Genomic DNA, 19,868 nt, shown 5'->3' on the forward strand with positions numbered 1-19,868 from the left:
TGCTAAAGTGTTTATCTACAAATAACAGGAGAGATCTGCTGCAGCCAGGTGTTCCTGACTCAGTCAGGCTAGGTGGGGATCCATAGCAATTCCCTAGCAGCCACCAATCAGCATGAGACAGGGAAAAATAACTGGGATGCCAGATGACCCTCCCAGTAGTTTATGGTGGTTGATAACATGTTGGGAAACCATGTAGTTCAGCATGTACACCCCTCTTGGCTTAAACCAATCAGTTCAAATGAATCCCTCTCTTGTAGTAACCAATCATCCCTACCCAACTTGTTCCTGCCAGTGAATGTGCAATCATGTTTTAGAGTTGTTATTTGATTTTCCTGTGGTGTATGATGAATGTGGGGGTCCCTGCCTTCTCCAAAGAATGTATAAAACTGCTGCAAACCCTGGGCTCGGGGCCTCTCAGCGTCACCAGTTGCTGTGTGTGCAGAGGACCGAGCTAGCTCGCAATAAACACCTCTTTGCTGCTTACATCGATCATGGTCTTTGGTGGTCTTTTGGGGGTCCCGAATTCGAGCATAACAGTATAAGAGGGAAGCCATTTCTTATTGACAGCATGTGAGATAGTCCCAACCTTAAGAATACACAAGTGAGCCAGGCACGGTGGTGCACGCCTGTAATCCCAGCATCTTGGGAGGCTGAGGCAGGTGAATCAGAGTTCAAAGCTAGCCTCAGCAACTTAGTGAGGCCCTAAGCAACTCAACAAGACCCTGTCTCTAAATAAAATATAAAAATGGGCTGGGGATGTGGCTCAGTGGTAAGCACCCCTGGGTTCAATTCCTGGCACCCCCACACAAAAAAACCAACCCATGCATGAGTTCAGATAGTATAAAAAGACCTACACCTATCTGAAGGTACCAGATGCGAGGGTATCTTGCACTTTCATGGGAGACTGTCATTGGGAAATGACAACAGTGACATAAGTGAGACATAAGAGATGGAAAAGACCTTGGAGGCATAGAGAAGCTTATGTGCTGAGGGCCATTACCATGTAGGTATTGATGCATCGTAATCCTTGCCAGTGTACCCCATGTTAAATGGACTTGCCTTGGAAATTTGCTGCGACCTTGCTTGTGTGCTTTGGTAAGATGACCCTGCTCAAGGTGATCGAGGGTGGATCCAGGTTTGAGGAAGTATCCTGCAGGTTTGAGGAAGTATCCCGGTCCTTGGGTTTAGGGTGTTCCTGGTTTAAGGCGTTTCCCGGTTTAAGAATATGGGTTTTAGGGAAGTTGAGGTTGAAGATTATTGCTGCTGGGATTAGGGTGTTCCTGCTGCTTGTTCTTGTTGAGTTCTCGTGAGATTAAAATGGGATTTGGAAAAAGCCTCGTGGAGGAGGTGAATTGTGAGGGCAGAACGAGACTGCCCCTGAACGTGTGTGGAGGCTGGTGTGAGATCGGGAATAAAGAATTGCTGTTTGAACCTACAAAGCTGTGTGGTGGCTCGTGATTCAGTGCCAGCCGAGACATTGGCACTTGGCATTTGGCACTTATGGCCACAGATTGCCAAGGGATCAGTGAGAGAAGAGAAGATCTGGTAAAGACATTGTATGTAGAAGAGAAAAGGAAATCCAAGTTGTTCTTGTCATTACCCTTCTCTCTCTCCTGAATCGTTTATTTCTCTTTCTATACCGACATTCTCCTACTGTCTTACAAACATGTATCTCTTCTCTCAAAAACAAACAAAATCCTGTTTAGTCATTCTTTACGTCATTGCTATGTGGTTGGAGATTGAACATCCTGCAACTGTCCATGCATTTATTGAAAGCTTGGATCCCAGCCCGTGGCATTATTTAGAGGTAGTGAAACCTTTAGGAGGTAGGGCCTAGTGGAAAGCAGTTAGGTTCTTGGGGGCCTTGCAGGGGATATTGGGACTCTGACCCCTTCCTGTCTCTATCTGCTGCCCACTGCTTAAGTGAGCAACTTTGTTTCATTGGACTCTCCTCATCATGAACTGCTTCATCACAGATTCAAAAGCAGTGGAGCCACCTGACTATGACTATGAGCCAAAATAAATCTTTCCTCTTTATAAGTTCATTATCTCAGGCATTTTGTCACAGTGACAGAAAGTTGACTAACAGTATGTTCTATTTCTTCAAAGCACTTATTTCCTGAAACTTTCTTGTGTGTAACTGTGTTATTTGCCTCCCTACTTGGAAATATGCTCCATGAAGACAGGATCTTGCCTTTCTTCCTCACCGACACGTTGTCCTAGAATAGCACTTGGCACACAGCTGGGGCTCAGTAAATATTCTATTGAATGAAAGAAGTTGAGCGGCATGAAGATATGGAATACAATTACCCAGGTAAAAATAGGTTTATTAATGGTAATTACAGGTTCCAAGGACAGGCACAATGGACTGAACTGTGATCCTAGTAATAATAGGAAAAGCATTTCCATAATCCAGTTTTGGTGGTAGAACAGAGATGGCAAACAAATGGAAGACGTGTTGCCACTTTTCCATTCTGCTTTCAAGGCAGACATCACTAATTTATTACGGCTTCCTCCTGCAGAGAGTGATCACTGCCTTCTTGATTATCGATTTCATAGCACAAATGGAATGATGAGATTTTTGCCTGGAAGATAGGTTTTGGAGACTATTCAATATGGAAGGCCAAGATCCTTTCATAATGTTGCTGGAAAATCAGCTCTAGAGTGTGAATTTGGAAAGCAAGGAATAGTTTCATGTCTTTATTTTTTTCTTTCTTAAACAAAACAAATGTCACTACAATTTAATCACCTGTCTGTACTGATCAAGGGGACCAATTAAAGAGCTCAGCATTTTGGTAGATGCCAAAACCCATCCAAGAGAACCTTCCTGGTGACATCTGAAAGCACAGAACAGAGATGTGCCCCACTGGCCATGACTGCAAGGTTTAACTTACCTTCTCAGAGAGCTGCCTGTCCTTGGAACCTGTTAAATACCATTACAGGGATGTGCCTAGAGAGGACACTGAACAGGAAAGGAAAGCAGGAGCAAAGGTCAGACTAAGAAAGGAGCGACGTCTACCCTGGAGCTGGGATGTTGCCTCTTTCATTAAATTGTGGGTGGAACCAATATTTGACCTGTAAAACTGGGACTTCCTATAATTAGCCCGACATTAACAATCCAGGAGAGTCAATAAGAATTTACAAAGCCCACAATGGTCTGCATGGGAGTAAATGCTAGAAAAGAGAGTCCTCCTCATGGCTCTGCCTCCTCCTGGATCACAGGCCAAAATCCTGCTCTAGATTATGCAACTGGCACAAGAATTATCTCTATAACATTAGAACTCTGTTCATGGCTAGGGGGACACTCTAACCAAGAGACATTTGCCCATATAATAATCTGAAGTAACTTTGCAGAACTTCTGACAAGACAGTTAACACTGTCAACCAAGCAAACAAAGCCAGAGAGATAGAAGGAAACTCTGGACACTCTTAGACTTCTTGTTTTTGTCCCCTGCTCCTGACCTTGTAATATAGTGATAGTCTACCAAGAGAGGCTAGGTAAAGGGCTTGGTTAGATTTTAATTGGATACTGACCTGTTCCTTCAGATGACGGAGAAACACCTGAGGAAGGAATATCTGAGAGAATAAGTTTGCCTGTCTCCTCTGGGGATGCACTGGATTCATCAAGAAGATGAGGGTTAGAGTAGGGTGAAATTCAGAGGCATGTGATTGCTCAAGTTTATCTGTGTAGGAAATGAATCACTTTTCACATTGCAATAGAATAGGAACAACACCTTCCAGGTGAGTCTTCATGACTTGATCATTTCTCCATTTTCCTTCCCTTCTTATTACTCTCTTCTCTTCATTATCTCGGGTGTCTATTCTTCAAGAATTCATCCCCTGTCCCTATTTCCACCTATCATATCATCTTTTTCCACACCACAACCTTTTAGGCCACATTGTCTATAATGGCTACTTCTTGTTAGTATCTGGATTTCCAGATACTATATAAAGCAATTTGTAGGCATTACTGCCTTTAGTCCTCCCAAAAACATATATACCACCTCAGTGAACTAGCTATTATTTGCTTTATGTTAAGAGGCTCAAAGATCCTTTCTCAAGGTCAAAAAAATTAAGTGATACAAATTCAAAACTAGTAGTAACTTAAATTTGTTCTCAGCCTCTATTCTTGTGTTTTCCAAAGTGTGTCACTTAGAAGAATATCATGATATTTAAAAGGGATTTCATAAGAAAACTTGAAAATGTATACTTAAAAAAAATTATGTACTTTGTCTTGCTATGATGAAAAAAATTTATTTCAAAGATGGCTGGCCATAATACCTTGTACTACCACCATTTCCCAATGGGGGCACTGTTGGCCTGTTAGTTAAAGTTTGTACACTGCAGAATGTTTTAGTATTCCTGGTTGCCAGTGCCAACCTCAGTCACTGTGCAACTAAAAGTGCCCCTCATGTCTCAATGTCCCCTGAGGACTGGATGTTACTGCCTCCAGCGGAAGATAACTGATCCTAGGCAGTATTACTCTGAAGTCAGGGGTTATGTCTTTCATCCTCATTACAGTAGTTCTAACATCTGGCTCATCACAGGCCTTTGTAGATATCAGGAAGTCACCTAACTCATGAATGTGAGATGACTGATAGGTGCACAGCATTTCACCATCATGTTAGATGTTATCTAGCGTGATTTCATTAGGCATCTTGTCCATATAATCTCAACATGCTTGTGATATTATTCAATGTTCGTTATGTATCTGATACATGAACCAAACTTTGATCATTTCTTGAAGCGATTAAGTCAGACTACTTTAATCCAAACAATTAGTTTATCTCATGTCCTATCTGCACACCCTCAATTAACATTGTTTCATTTTTAAATGTTTGGACCCAGGCACATTATGCAATACTGCCTATTGACAGGTACCAATAAAAAAAAATCACCAATCCCTTTACCCTGTATTGTTTTTGACTCTCTATTATGAGCAACCTGAATGTCCATTGTCCCCTTATTCTTTCATTCCTAATGGTAGTGCTTCCCCCACTTGCTCTCTCAGACTGTTCCCTTGGTCCTGTTGGCCTCTTCCTTCAGGAAAGTTCTTTTCAAGTCTGAAGATACCATCTAAACAGAAAAATGGATGTGGACCACTGGTGGCTAATCATGTACCCACATGTTTCCAGTAGTTCATTTTCAACTCTGAGTGAAGAAGACACTAGGGTCTCTGTCAGTCAGCTCCTAGTGGAGTTTCCTCCTCCCATTTCTGTGTCTGCCTTCCAAGAATTTGTTCTTTCATTTTCTCATCCTCTTACTGTTTTGGGCATCTGATAGTCAAAAAGAGTTGGCATTTATTGAAGATGAAGGCAGTGGTGGTAACAGTACAGGTCCCAAGGCTACCCAGTAGGGAGGAACAGGCCTTGATAGAGCTGATACAGTCAGAGAGGCTGTATCAGGACATAAGGTGCCAGGGAAATTAAGGTTGCAGCCATAATGGGGTTATGGCAAGTTGAGGGCCAGAAGGAGTATGATGGGAGATGAGGCAAGGAAGTGAGGAAGGATCTGGGATTAGGGTCTGGGATATAGGAACAAAGCCAGTCATAGAAGCTGTCCTGAATAATAAGCCTTGTCTACACAACCAGTATAGCCTTGGAAGGATTTCAGAAGAAATTGAGACTGGATTTGGGATTTGAAGAAAGGATAGAATTTATAGGGTTGAAGAGGACTATGAAGAGCCATTTCCTGTGAGGTGAGATTACACATTGCTTAGTGATTTACAGCTAAACTGGGTATTTCTGAAATCACCTGTGGGCTGATTGGCCCAGCTCTCAGGTCAACATACTAGTTCACAAGGGCAGTTGAGGTAACTTCCTGCAGAGAAGTCAGCTGGTGCCTAATTTACACTTTACAGGCGACAAAATTGTTTCCACCAAATCCAAGTCAGCAAGCAAGATGACCCCAAGCCCAAAGTTCCTCTTAAAATTAAGGAGTGGAAAACATATATGCATATGGTGTTTACAAACTTTAAGCAAATTATGCTTTGAATGAAGAGAAAATATCTATGTACATTTGGAATTTCATGGCCAAGTGTTAAATGAGAGGAGGGTTTAATTACCTGGGTTCAGTGAAGCTCTTACCCATGGGAAGCCTGAGGTCAGGGCTCACAAGCTTAAGCATTTACTAGGAAATTAAAGTAATGAAACAAGAAAATGGTGACCAACAGGAAATGATGCAGACTGGCTGAGTAGAGAGCATGTGTTCCATTTAAAGAGCTGCTAATCTTTTCCCAATTTTGCATCTATACAAGAATGAGAGTACACTGTAGCCCATTTCTAGTTTTTAAGGAGTGAAGAGGAGGAAATTCCTTAGGTCATCTATGTAGGTAGAGTTTGAGCAAAGAAAAAAAACAAAGCAAAATATGACTCACAAATTGGGCAGGTTCTAAGAACTCTAGCCAAGAACATGATAGATAGCATTTATAGGAAAATGCAGGGAAGAAATAGACAACAACCTAATTGTGTACAGTCCAGTCCACCAACCAATTGGTCACAGCCTAACTAGTTGTCTGCAGCATAGTTAATTCTTTACAACTTGTAAACAATTCCAAAGTAGAGTTACCATGCTTGAACTCTATTGGTTTGGTCTCTTGGGCCCAGTGCTCATCGAAATCCGAGACCTCGGGGCTGGGGATGTGGCTCAAGCGGTAGCGCGCTCGCCTGGCATGCGTGCGGCCCGGGTTCGATCCTCAGCACCACATACCAACAAAGATGTTGTGTCCGTCGAGAACTAAAAAATAAATATTAAAAATTCTCTCTCTCTCACTCTGTCTTTAAAAAAAAGAAAAAAAGAAATCCGAGACCTCCTAAAAACATCTCTTAATTCCCCACCTCATTCAGTGTTTAGTAGATGACTGCAGTAGACATTTACGACTTTGTGAGAATACAGGGGACCAGGGAGGCTACTATTATGACTATTAGGAGGACAATATTAAGGCTCCGGATCATGCTCCTTAGCTCAGGAACCCATGAATCAGATCAAACAAAAATGAATGATGAGAGAATGAGCCAAATAGAGAAATTTCAATCTTATGCACAAGCTACTTAGTTAAAATTTTCATTTTAACCAAACTGCCTGCTCATAACTTCCCTGTAGAAACTAAGTATCTAAAATACCCCATGTATTTATCCACATGCAACAAAAAGCGTTAGCAATGGCACAAACCATCTCCAATTAAGCTAGTAAGAAATCTCCATCCCATAAGCAGGTTCAATTAAAACAGAGTGAGAACAAGTATGGATAAGAGTCCCAAAGTCTAGCTAGGAAAAAAGTGGGATATGATGAGGAGTCTTGTTCTGATGTCTTGAGAAAAGCTATCCGTATCTAAGGGCATCTATTTCTGGGGAAGTCTTTTCCTGATCATCTTTACCTTAGAGTCTCCATCAGGTGCACAGTTCTAGGAATCTATGGGAGCCCCTTAAATTGTAAAATATTGACCCAAATTTGAGGCTTAGAAACTTTAATGCAGTGTGGGTTCTGAGAAGAATGATACTCACTTCCAGTGGGGTTCAAGAGCAACCTTTGACTTCAATTCCATTAGACTCAGTTCTCAGACTCAAGATCATAAAAGGTCTGATTGTCAGTTCATGGGTCACAAAGAAGTTCCTTCCTCTGGTGAAAATATTTCCTTGGCATGGTGCATTAAAGTCTTGCAGTTTTTGGTCCTATCAGAATTCAGAAGATACATAAGTTCTATTATTAAGGATATAGACTTTTCAATAACTCTCATCCATTAAAACTAATGATAGCACCTTTGGTCAAGGCAAAACATTTGACTTGGTCCATTTCAGTTTCAGTATGTCATCCTTTTTTTCAACCTTTCCAGAAGGCCCAAGATGATAGGAGTGAGAGCAGGGCCACTGAATTGTGACGCCTTGTTTATCTGTTGAATAAATTACCCACTAAAATAAATCCATCTGTTGCTGGAGATCTCTCCAGAGATGCCCCAGAAGAAAGACTCAGTTTCCAATAGCCTTGTTTTTTTTACAGTGGCAAGTGATGTATTTGGCTTACCAATAGCCTTTTAATTACTGTTATGATTTTGTCATTCCTGCATGGAAAGCTTCTATCCATGAAAGAACTATTCAAGAATCTATTCATATCCCATTGAAGGTAACAATTGAATGAACTCCCTTTGTAAATATTCAAATCATCCCTAAGGTTAAATGTTAAATATTCAAACAGTCTATCAGGTAGCAGAATTGGACCATCTGAAGTTTTGATTGTATTTACAGAATGGTGGGCTTAACAAACTAAACACTGGCCATAAACTATTTTAGAACAATCACCATACCAATATTGTCCCATAATTGGTATCATTTTGTCCATTCCATGAGGAGTTACAGAGTGTAGCATTTTCAAGAATGCAAGCTATAGAGCTGGGTGCAGTGGCACACACCTCTAATCCCAGCACCTCAGGAGTCTGAGGCAAGAGGATCATGATGAGTTCAACCCCTCACACTCTGCCCTTGCAAAAAAAGAATGGAAGCTTTAGAGAACAAGGAAAATCCAGGTGGACATCTAGGCCCTCCAGGAGTCCAACCTCAACACTGAATTTACCTCCTTCCAAATACTAACTTTGTTTCACCAGGTGCAGTGACTCATGCTTGTAATCTCAGTGACTTGGGATGCTGAGGCAAGAGAGGATTGCAAATAGGCCCTAAGCAACTTGAGACCTTGTCTCAAAATAAAAGATCAAAAGGGCTGGGGATGTAGCTCAGTAGTAAAGTACTCTTGGGTTCAATTCCCAGTACTAAGGCAAACATACAAACAAACAAACAAAAAACAAGCGAATAGCAGTTTCGTTTCAGTTTAGGTGTAGAGCACTGTGCATTATACAGGCCACCTTACAGTAATATGAATCAAACTTAAGGAGCACATTTGAACAGCACATCTCAATCTCAGCACAATTCCTTGTCTGTCCTATGTTGGATTAGTGATTTTATGAATCACTAATCATTAAGTCTCTCCATTAGAGTTGCAGAATTCTTACCCAGTTCATTCATAAGGTCTCAATGAGATTAAAGAAACAAAAAACAAAAAAACAAACAAACCTGTACTCGTCAGAGTCCTTTCCAAAATCTCCTTGGAGGTGAAACACTTCAAGACACAATCAACATTTAGCCATCTGTGATGTGACAAGGGTCACAATGGCAAGAGATCTCCTGAGAGTTCCTCTCAATGCTGATGCAATTGACAAGAAAATTCAGTTGTTTCTGCTGTATACAACATCTTAAGCAATAACTTGAATGATGACTGACATTATTATATAAAACTCATCCTCTCCTCCATCAACTTTTTCCTTTAAATTTTGGGATAGGGTCTTCGTATGTAACCCAGGGTGTCCTCAAACTTGTGATCCTCCTGCCTCAGACACTGGAGTAGCTGGACTTGCAAGTCTGTGCCACCATGACTGACTTCTATTTCCTATTGAGAGCAAATTAATTCTCCAAGAAAATCTTGTTTTAATATAAGGATCACAATCCTGATTTTGCATAGTTATACCTTTGATATTGGTGTTCAACTCTTAGGGAACCTTGTGAATAAATCCCTTTTATTTTAGTTAGCTTGATCACATAAATTTCCTTTCACAAGATTCTCCTCACAAACTTTCTACAACCTTCTTAAATCCCTTCAAATAGTTGTTCTGTTCGTCCCTCCTCTCATTTTACTTTAGGTCCCAAATTACTCTTTTCCAAAAAAAAAAAAAAAAGGGACATTTTTCATACCCTACAGCTTTGCCCACCCAAAACATGTTTCTTGAATGAGTTATTCCTAGTTTAAAAATTACCATCTATTAAAATTATTTTATCTCATGGTGACCTTAATTTCTAGTGACAACCTAGGAAATAAGCAATTTTGAACCATTTTATACCAGCATTTTGGAGATGAGCATGACTTCATGATCTTTAGAAACAAGTTTTTTCATAACACACTTCTCATGTTTATTAACCCAAATCCACCTCCCTTCTCAGTAAGTACACCACATAACAAGTTGTTCCATATAACTAGCAGAATTCATTCCTGATCAAATGTTCAACTGTGAGGCAGTACTATATTTAGTATTAAATAAACAGCGACAAAAATAGCTGACGGGAGGTGTTCAATTTAACCATTCTTCTTTTTGCAGATACTGACACAGGTAATGGTGAAGGACAGTCCTCTTTTTCTTCCTAGAACTTAATTACTAGTTTTGTGTATTTTCTTACTTATGCTGTGTGTACGCATCTGTTTCTCCTCTGACATTCCCTGAAGAAGGATACACCCACCTTATTTGTCGTTAAATCTCTGGCCTCAGTGGAACATGTTACACATAGGAGATGGTCAAATATTTGTTAAGTGCCACACATTGATTATCAGTCTCGGCCAACCTGTCATTTTGTTACCCAGTGTTTTTTAGTTGGCGAAGACATTCCATGTTCCCAGAGAAAGCAGCAAACAGCCATTTCCTCTTTATAACAATCTCTAATAGCTTACACTAATCAATGAAGGTAGTTGTGCAATCTCCCACTAATCAGAATCACATTCATCCTATGACAAGTTTTAGTATATATATACATGTATATATACACACACAAACACAACACACACACATGTATTGGTACTGGGAATCAAATATAAGAGTGCTTAACCACTGAGCCATATCCCCAGCCCTTTTTATAATTTATTTAGAGATGGGGGCTCAGTAAATTGTGTAGAGTCTCCATAAATTTCTGAGGCTGGTTTTGAACTTTTGATCCTCCTGTTTCAGCATCCTGAGCCACAAGGATTATAGACATGAGCCACCGTACCTGGCAATTTTTAGTATTTTTAACTGACTTAAAAACAACTCAGACATTACATGACTATCTACCCCTTAATTCAATAGAGCACAACTCCAAGACTTCCAGTTACTGAAAAGATTTTTCCAAACTGTGATAAGCTCATTTACACATCTCTATTCCATTTACATTACCTAATTCATTCATTCATAAGTATGCTTTGATTGCTTATGAAACAAAGTTAGCCATAGGAGTTTGTGAAATACCACCCCAAAATATGTTGCTTTGGTATACTAAATTAAAGGCACTTGAAAGACAGCGAAATGCAAAGCTTTCTGAGTTCCTCTCCACTTACACAAGGTATTCTTCAAAGAGACTTAACTGTTATCAACTCACTGCAGATTAACTCTTATCACAGGAGAAGAGATTTCCACACCAAGGCAAATCTTGTTTCCCACCGTCTTCTATTCTTCCAAGAGCCCCCCCCCTTTTTTTCCTCAAAGACCATTCACTCTGAGTACATTTCCCTCCCCACTGACCATTTACTCATGTCATCAAGGGGGCTGAGTCCAGGGACCCTTGCAAGTGCTTTTCTGGATTGACCTGATTATGGCCCCAAAGGATTCTTAGCTAGGTTGGTTAGAGTAATAAAATTGGGAGCCTAAATACCATCATCTGCTGAGGAAGACAGGTACAAATAGGTATCTCACTTAGGACAAAAAGGGCAAAGGTGAGACTTTTTACACAGACCTAAGTCTTTGCTTTCTGCATTGGAAAAGCTTTCAGGATTTAATTGCCCTTGTCCTGCAGCTGCAGAGAGCAGATACTTTCCTCCACAGAATGTTGTAATTTTAAGTTATTTCTCTTCAGGTTCATTCAGTAAACCTTCCTTCACTAAAGGTAGGTCTTAAAATAACAAAAAGATTGGCAGCTTCCCAGCCCAAAACTGTGTTCTTTAAATTACTGAAATCAAGACAGAAACCATCAACAAAGAGGGCAGGCAAAGCATCTTCCACACCAGTCTAGCATGTTGTTCTGAGTTTAGGATTTTTTAAAAAACATTTTTTTAGTTGTTGATAGACCTTTATTTAATTTATTTATATGTGGTGCTGAGAATTGAACCCAGTGTCTCACACATGCCGGGCAAGTGCACTACCTCTGAGCCCCAGCACCAGCCCCTGAGTTTAGAATTTTAACTGAGGTGTAAAGGTGCTTAAAGAAGCAGAGCCCCGCCCATCCAAGGGTTCAACTTTTGTAAATAACACTTATTCAGTCTGTTAAAAGCTGTGTGCTATTTTTAAAACATATCCTCTTGTATCCAGAAGGTTTTTGATCCCTTTATAATGTACCCTAACAAATAAACAAAGGTACCTGAATTAAAAGTTCTCATTGTGTATAAAACCAATTTATTTCTGTTAAAATTCATCCATTTCTCTAAGAAAGTACAGGTCCTGGGAATTCTTATCCATGAAGTTGGTTCCAAATGGAGGACCTCCAGGGCCAGACCCAGAATCCCGTCCAGCTTCTGTCTGACTCAGGCAGCCACCCTCTGTCCCCAGAAGTTCCGATGTCCTCTAGTAGCACAAACTGACCCTTGGCGCCCAACCCACCACGACCTCCCTTCAAGGATAAACTAGCCCTGGATGGCCAAGTAGTACAAAGTGGAGTTCTAGACTCCCTGGATCCAGATGAGCCCACTATTTCCTGTCTTCTAGTAACTGTCGCAAGCTGTCCTTGAGCTGTGTGTGTTAACTATTGTGTATAGTAGCCAAATGAGGGGATAGGCCCGGCACTGGAGCTCCTGGTCAGAGAGTGATCACATGATGCAGGTGCGCCTCCCCTTCCAGCTCTGCCTAAGATCCCACAGAGCACCTGAGATGGGTATGACTTGAAAAGATGCCAATCAATCTGCTGACCAGAAGACATCATGAAGCAAGACTCCACCAGTGAAACCTTATCCATCTCTGATGTCCCCTCTATAAAGTGAAGGAACCGTGGGCTCATGCTCTCTATCCAGCACTCTCTTTCCAGCATGGAAACTGATCCTTAAGGTTGCAGAGCATCCTGCCCTTGTTTTAAAAACTATTATCTGTGTTCCATGATTTTTTGCTGCTTTCTTAGCTTAATGTTGCAGCCAGCTCTTTTAAACCCAGTTCCTCCCATCTACATGGGTCGTGAGTGAGAAATAACCTTTCCCACCTGCTAAAGTGTGAGGATAGCCTTAGGCCTGAGTCTAAGCAACTCCATTTTTAAAACTCCAATGTGAAACCTGCATTCTCACCAGGCACACCCACAGAGCCCTCCAGTATGGCCTCAAACAGAGTGAAACCCCTGGCAGGCTATCCTTGCCTGATAAGAGGGAAAGGTGAGAAGATCAGGGTGGAGACCACCAGCCCAGATGTTTCTGACCCCAGGGTAAATGATGTCATGGAGAAATCCGGAGGTAGCTGATAAGGATTGCAAGGGGGGGGTCAAAAGCCTCCAAATTTAGCAAATGAACAGGGATTCTGCCAGCTGAAACAAGGATGCACTGGAGCAGGAAAGCCTGATGAGGACCTGACATCCATCACTTGTCATCATTTTCTGATCCTCTGTGTGACCCTCACCATTCTCAAACTCTACCACCTCATCTGGATCTTGGTGAGAACTGCAGCTCCTTCCTACCACCCCCTCCTCAACCAGTCGTGTCCACTCCACGCCAGGAAAAGCCTGCCTTGGTTCTGGACCTGGTCACCGTGGTCTAAGTGAGTGTACCTCTGCTGGACATAAAGCCTAAGGCTTAAGACCTTTGAACTTAGCATGTAGAGGGAATGTCTGTCATTAGCCTATCATGATTAAGTGTGTTTTGCAGTGCTTAGAAGTAATCTAGAATTGTTTGCTGGGAATTGATTATGTCTATTGCAGTGCCTAGCATTGAGGATTGTCATTTTCTTGATGAAGAACCTATAGAGTGAAATTGTATTGAGTAATTTGAGTGAGTAAAGCATTGAAAGGGGCAGAAGCGCGTGGACATTCTTTATTTCTCCCCTTGACTGCATACGTTGCAATTTTGCCCCCTCGAGACAGGGAGGCTCAGGAATCAGAGCCAGGTGGGGCCTAAAAAGAGTGGTAAGGCTTGGGCTGTTATGAGGGAGTGCTGAGCCTTTCTCAGAAAGGCCCTTGGGCGGGAAAGAGAAACTTTTTCCTTAAAATGGTGGCTGTCACTTAATATGGCCATTCAGGTGCTAAGTTGCTTAGGTCCTCACTAAGTTGTTAGACTGGCATTGAACTTGAGATCTTCCTTCCTGAGTTGCTGGGATTACAGGCATGTACTACTAATGCCTGGCTTAATTTTTTTTTGTATGATAAATTTTTTCTTTTGTTTTTATTTTGAGACAACGTCTTGCTAAATTGCTTAGGGTCTCACTAAACTGGAGTGTTTAAAATGGAGTTATTTAGGCATGAGATTACAGGCATGTACCACTGTGCCTGGTGAAATTTCCTAATCTAAAGAATATTTGGGATAGGGTGCCTTCTGCTATGAGCCACCAGTCTCTGTCCTAGAAACCACCTAGTAATGGAAGTCACCTGTGCCTGTCCTCATTTATGCAGGAAGGAAGAGTAAACACCTGTAGGAAAAAGTCCAGACTCCCTAGCCTGACAAGGACAATCCTTGGCCACTTCTCTAGATGCACCTTTTTCTGTGCTCCATCAGATTTTAGGTTCCAGCCCCTGAAGTCTGGCTTGTCTAATGTGCATGTTACAAAAAAGTGACCCCAACCTTAACCTAAACTCTGAGGAAAATGGCATCTCATTGTAAGGCTGAGCTGTGTGCAACTCTAGAAATTTTAAAGTATGTGCATACTTTTTTTCATTCCTTCCACTAGAAGATGGGCTTAAAAATGGATTCAACCAAGAAGGTGCATAGAAGTGATGCTTTCTGACTTTTGACTAGATCATAAAGGCATTGTAGCTTCCACCTTGCTTTCTGGAACTCTCCTCCATAGATTTCAGCAGCCCTATAAGTAATATGACTGCCTCGAGGCCACCATGCTATGAAGAAGCCCAAAGTAGCCCTGGGGAGTGATGCCTGAGAATTTCCAAGTGGACATCAAGAGAGGAAGAGCTGCTTCACCAGCCACCAACTGCTCCAGCTCCCTGATTTTCTATGGCAGGGACACCTGACTGCAACTGCCCACTATCTAGTGGGAGACAAAAAAGTAGGTCCAAAGAACTGACTTCCTCAGGAAGACTCCTAAAGTACAAGAAGTAAAATCAAGAATCAATAAATGGGATGGTATCAAACTAAAAAGCTTCTTCACAGCAAAGGAAACAATCAAGAATACAAAGAGAGACCCTATAGAATGGGAGAAAATCTTTGCCACCTGCACCTCAGATACAGCGTTAATCTCCAGGATATATAAAGAGCTAAAAAAACTTAACACCAAACAAATAACCCAATCAATAAATGGGCCAAGGAACTGAACAGATACTTCACAGAAGAAATATGATCGGTAAACATATATATGAAAAAATGTTCAACATCTCTAGCAATGAGAGAAATGCAAATCAAAACTACTCTAAGATTTCATCTTGCTCCAGTCAGAATGGCAGTTATCAAGAATACAGACAACAAGAAGTGTTGGCAAGGATGTGGGGGAAAAGGTAGACTCATATTGCTGGTGGGACTGCAAATTGGTATAACCACTCTGGGAAGCAATATGGAGATTCCTCAGAAAACTTGGAATGGAACCACCATTTGACCCATCTATCCCATTCTTTGGCATACACCCAAAGGTCTTAAAATCAGCATACTATAGTGATGCAGCCACATCAATGTTTGTAGCAGCTCAATTCACAACAGCTAAGCTATGGAACCAAACTTGGTGCCCTTCAACAGATGAATGGATAAAGAAAATGTGGTAGTATACCCAATGGAATATTACTTAGCATAAAGAAGAATAAAATTATGGCATTTGCTTGTAAATGGATGCAACTGAAACTATCATGCTAAGTGAAATAAGCCAATCCCCTCAAAACAAAGGCTAAATGTTCTCTCTGATATGTAGATGCTAACACACAATAAGGGGATGGGGAGAATAGAAGGGGCTACATTAGACAAAAGTGAATGAAGGGAAAGGAGTGATAATGGGAAAAAGAAAGACAGCAGAATGAATCAGACATAACTTTCCTGTGTTCATATATGAACACATAACCAGTGTGACTCCACATCATATACAAGCAAAGAATGGGAAGTCATACTCCATATATGTATCTTTTGTCAAAATAAATTCTACTGTCATGTATGACTAAAAATAACAAATAAAATTTAAAAAATATTTTTATTAATTATTGATGGACCTTTATTTATTTATTTGTTTATATGTGGTGCTGAGAATCGACCCCAGTGCCTCATACATGCTAGGCAAGCACTCTACCACTGAGCCCCAGCCCCATTCCAATAAATAAAAATTTTAACAAAAACAAAGGAAGGACTGTTTAGTGGGGCCCTCCCCAAATTCCTGACACAATGCAACTTTGAAAGAGGATGATTATTATTGTAAGAGCCACAGGTTTGGGGAAAAGATTCAAGGTAGGACTCAACGTTTGAGCAGGGGCAGAGGCCACTATAGTGTCTATGCCTAGTCTAGTCTGGCATCCTTACTTCTCTGGACTTGACTATTCACTAACTGATCAATCCCAGCTACACTTCCTGTGTAAATTCCACAGGAACCCAAGGTGATTGACTGATTTAGTTAATACCAGTTGTACTGAACACCTCATAGGGCACTTCAGCTTTTGGGTTAGGCACCCACCCATTCATTTAATAGCTCTATCATAGTTCACCTGTTTAGGGGCTGCAGACATGGCCCCTTCACTGTTAAGGGGAAGTTGGGGTGGTAGGTGTTTGGCAGGTAGAACTGTCTAGTACCTGTGCCTTGATATTTTATTTTATTCCTTTCTCTCTCCCTCCCTCCCTCCCTTCCTCCCTCCCTTCCTTCCTTCCCTTCTTCCTTCCTTCCTACTGGGAATTGAACCCAGGGGTGCCTTGTCACTGAGCCACATCCCCTAGCTCTGGGTCTTGCTAAGTTGCTTGAGTGCTTGCCAAGTTATGAGGCTGGCCTTGAACTTGTAACCCTCCTGTCTCATGCTCCTGAGTCTAGGGGATAAAAGGCATGCATGTCCTTTGCTCTCTTACCATGTGCTCCATGATTTAGAATTATCGCCACTTCCAACACTTACTTATTTTTTATAATTTTTATTTGTTTATTTTTTTGGTACTGGGGTTTGAACCCAGGTGTGCTCTACTACTAAGTATATCCCTAACCCTTTTTATTTTGAGACTGGGTCTAAGTTGCTTGGGGCCTCACTCAATTGCTGAGGCTGGCCTCAAATTTGTGATCTTCCTGCCTCAGTCTCTTGAACCACTGGAATTACAGGTGTGCACCACCATGTTTGTTTGGCCCTACTCATCTTTTGAGCCTCAATCCTGCATTACCTCTGCTCAGCTTTGGCCATTCCCTGGAGAGCCCCTCCTCTGTCTCTTTGTACATCAGCCCCACTGAAGAAGGCTCACTGGCTTCCCATCCATCTTTCCCACAAGGATGATGGCTCCTGGAAGGTGAGGCCCAGAAATTTGTTCATCTCAGTATCCTCAATGCAGAACTGTGCTTCTCACTCTTAGCAGATTTTGGATAAATCATTGATAAACCATGAATAGATACGTTTAGTTGAAAGCAGAGAAAACCAGCCATGATATCAGCTGCTCTTGAGCTTGGAATGCTTTTGATGTCTGAGCTAAGTGACCAGTGACTACCTCTCACAGCAGTTGATAGGAACTCATTGATTGTGTCATTCCAGAAATTGCAGTAGGAACAGGTTCTGTCCCAAAGTGTGTGGTCTGGACCTTAAGGCACATTTTCCCTCATGCAACAATGCAGCAAGGCCACGATTTCAATCTAAAATATAAAGACAATCATGAATTTCTTCAAAAGAAATAATTCCTCAAATTTGTTTCCTCCTGGGACACCTCTTTCATCCACTTCTCCCCAAGCAGATTCCAAGAGGACTCCCAGAGGCTCTGATTTAAAACCACACCCATATATGAGTTCTGGGCCCTTGTACAAACTGGGAAGCCTGGTGGGAGGAGGCTCAAAAGAAAGGCAGTTGGAGCAGGAACACCTCTAAATCCCATCCTGTGAGGGGTAGGAAGTGAGCCAGAGGTAGTTAAAGGGGGAAGACGCTTTAATCCCAAAGATTACAGAAATCTGGGATGCTGAGGCAGGAGGATCACAAGTTTGAGGTCAGCTTCAACAATTTAGGGAGGCCCTAAACAACTTAGCAAGAACCTGTCTCAAAATAAAAAGGACTGGGGATGTGGCTCAATTGTAAAGCATCCCTGTGTTCAATCCCCAGTACTAATAAAAAAAAAAAAAGGTGGGGGTGGGGATGGAGGGAATAATAAAACAATAAAATAATTTTCATGCATTTAGTGCTCACTTTAGGTATATTGTTTCTCATAACAACTCTATGAAATTGGTGCTATTTTAACCCTCATTCTACAGATGAGGAAATTGAGCCTAGAAGGTAAAGGGTGTGCCCAGGGTCCCTTAGCTGTAAGTGACAAAGTCCAGATTTGAACTCTGGTTTATTGGACAGCAAAAATCAAATTCTTTTCCACTATACTGGGAGGCCAGGCAATGTTAGTGTGACTGGGTGGGAACAGGTAGCCCAATTTTACCCACCACATCACAAGGCTGGGCATGTAGGGGAGGGGTAGTAAGGGAGCGGCAAGTGACCCTGATATCCAGTATGGTTAGTGTGTCTCCCCGAGTGGCCAGGGGTGCTGAGCATCTGGGAGAGGACCCGCAAGGCCTGAGCGTGTTTTAAATGCCAGTTCCTAACAGTCTGTATTCACCTACCCTCAGATAGCAAAACCTTTGAAAATCTCTAGGAAACAAACTTGCAAAGTCTGCTTTGAAGGAGGCTGAGGTTAGTTGGACTGATCTCTAAGCTTTGAAGAGCCAGGGAAAGACAACTAAGTTGTGGGGTGGGAGGGGGGCTGGTGTCATAGGGTCATAGAATTGACACCCAGAGTACTCAGGTGGGGTTGCCCCAGAGAGACAAGGCCCAGGAAGGGGATGAGAATCCAGAAATATACTGAAAAAACAAAATGAAATAAGAAATTATTTTATGGGCTGTGGTTGTAGCTCGGTAGTAGAGTGCTTGCCTAGCATGTGTGAGGCATTGAGTTTGATCCACAGCACCACATAAAAATAAATAAAGGTATAAGAAATACAATAACATTAAAAAAGACAATATCAACTTGAGTAGTATTTGTCATTGCCAGAATAAATTTTAAGAAAGAAACCATTTTATGTTTAAATGTGTATATTTACAATAAATGTGTATATTACACTAGTAATGCAGCTTTTATAAAAAATACTTCCATATTTTAGTACCAGGGCTTTTACTTCAAATTATTGTCTATGGGAAATGTTGAAAAAGAAACCCCACATCGTTTCCTCTACCCAGATTTTATAAATAGTTGGCTTTGCTTATCACACAGATTATTTTAAATTTATTTCCTCCTGTTTCCACCCACTTGACCTATTTTTAGGTCCAGAATTTAAAAAAAAGAAAGAAAGAAAGAAATCCTACAAACCACACACACACACACAAAACAAAACAAAACAAAACAAAACAAAAAACCATAAACTACCTGTCTAATGAGGATCTGGTGCCTCAGCACAGATCGTAACCTCCTCTGCAGGGAGTTGGGGTGGGGTGTCCACATTCTGGTGACGCCCCAGAACAGCATAATCAGCTGGGCTGGCCTGAGAAAGCTAGGAGTGCAGAAGCTGTTGCATTTATTCTCCCTCCTTCCCTGTCCCACATGCCTAGTTTGCTCCCATTTCCCACCCCATGCTGCCCTGTCTCCCTCGTCCAGCGCCCCGCCCTGGGCAAGTCCTCAGACTGAAGCCAGTCCTGGCATTTTGCCTTCTTTCCTCCTGACCTCTGACTACCATGATGAGAAAGCAACTCCACCTCCCTAGGAGGCAGAGAAATGGGCTGAGTTTTGAAATTAGAGACCATGGTTCAAATCCCAGCTCTGCAATCCAA

The sequence above is a fragment of the Urocitellus parryii genome, chromosome 12, assembly GCF_045843805.1.
Source record: "Urocitellus parryii isolate mUroPar1 chromosome 12, mUroPar1.hap1, whole genome shotgun sequence".
Classification (NCBI taxonomy): Eukaryota; Metazoa; Chordata; class Mammalia; order Rodentia; family Sciuridae; genus Urocitellus; species Urocitellus parryii.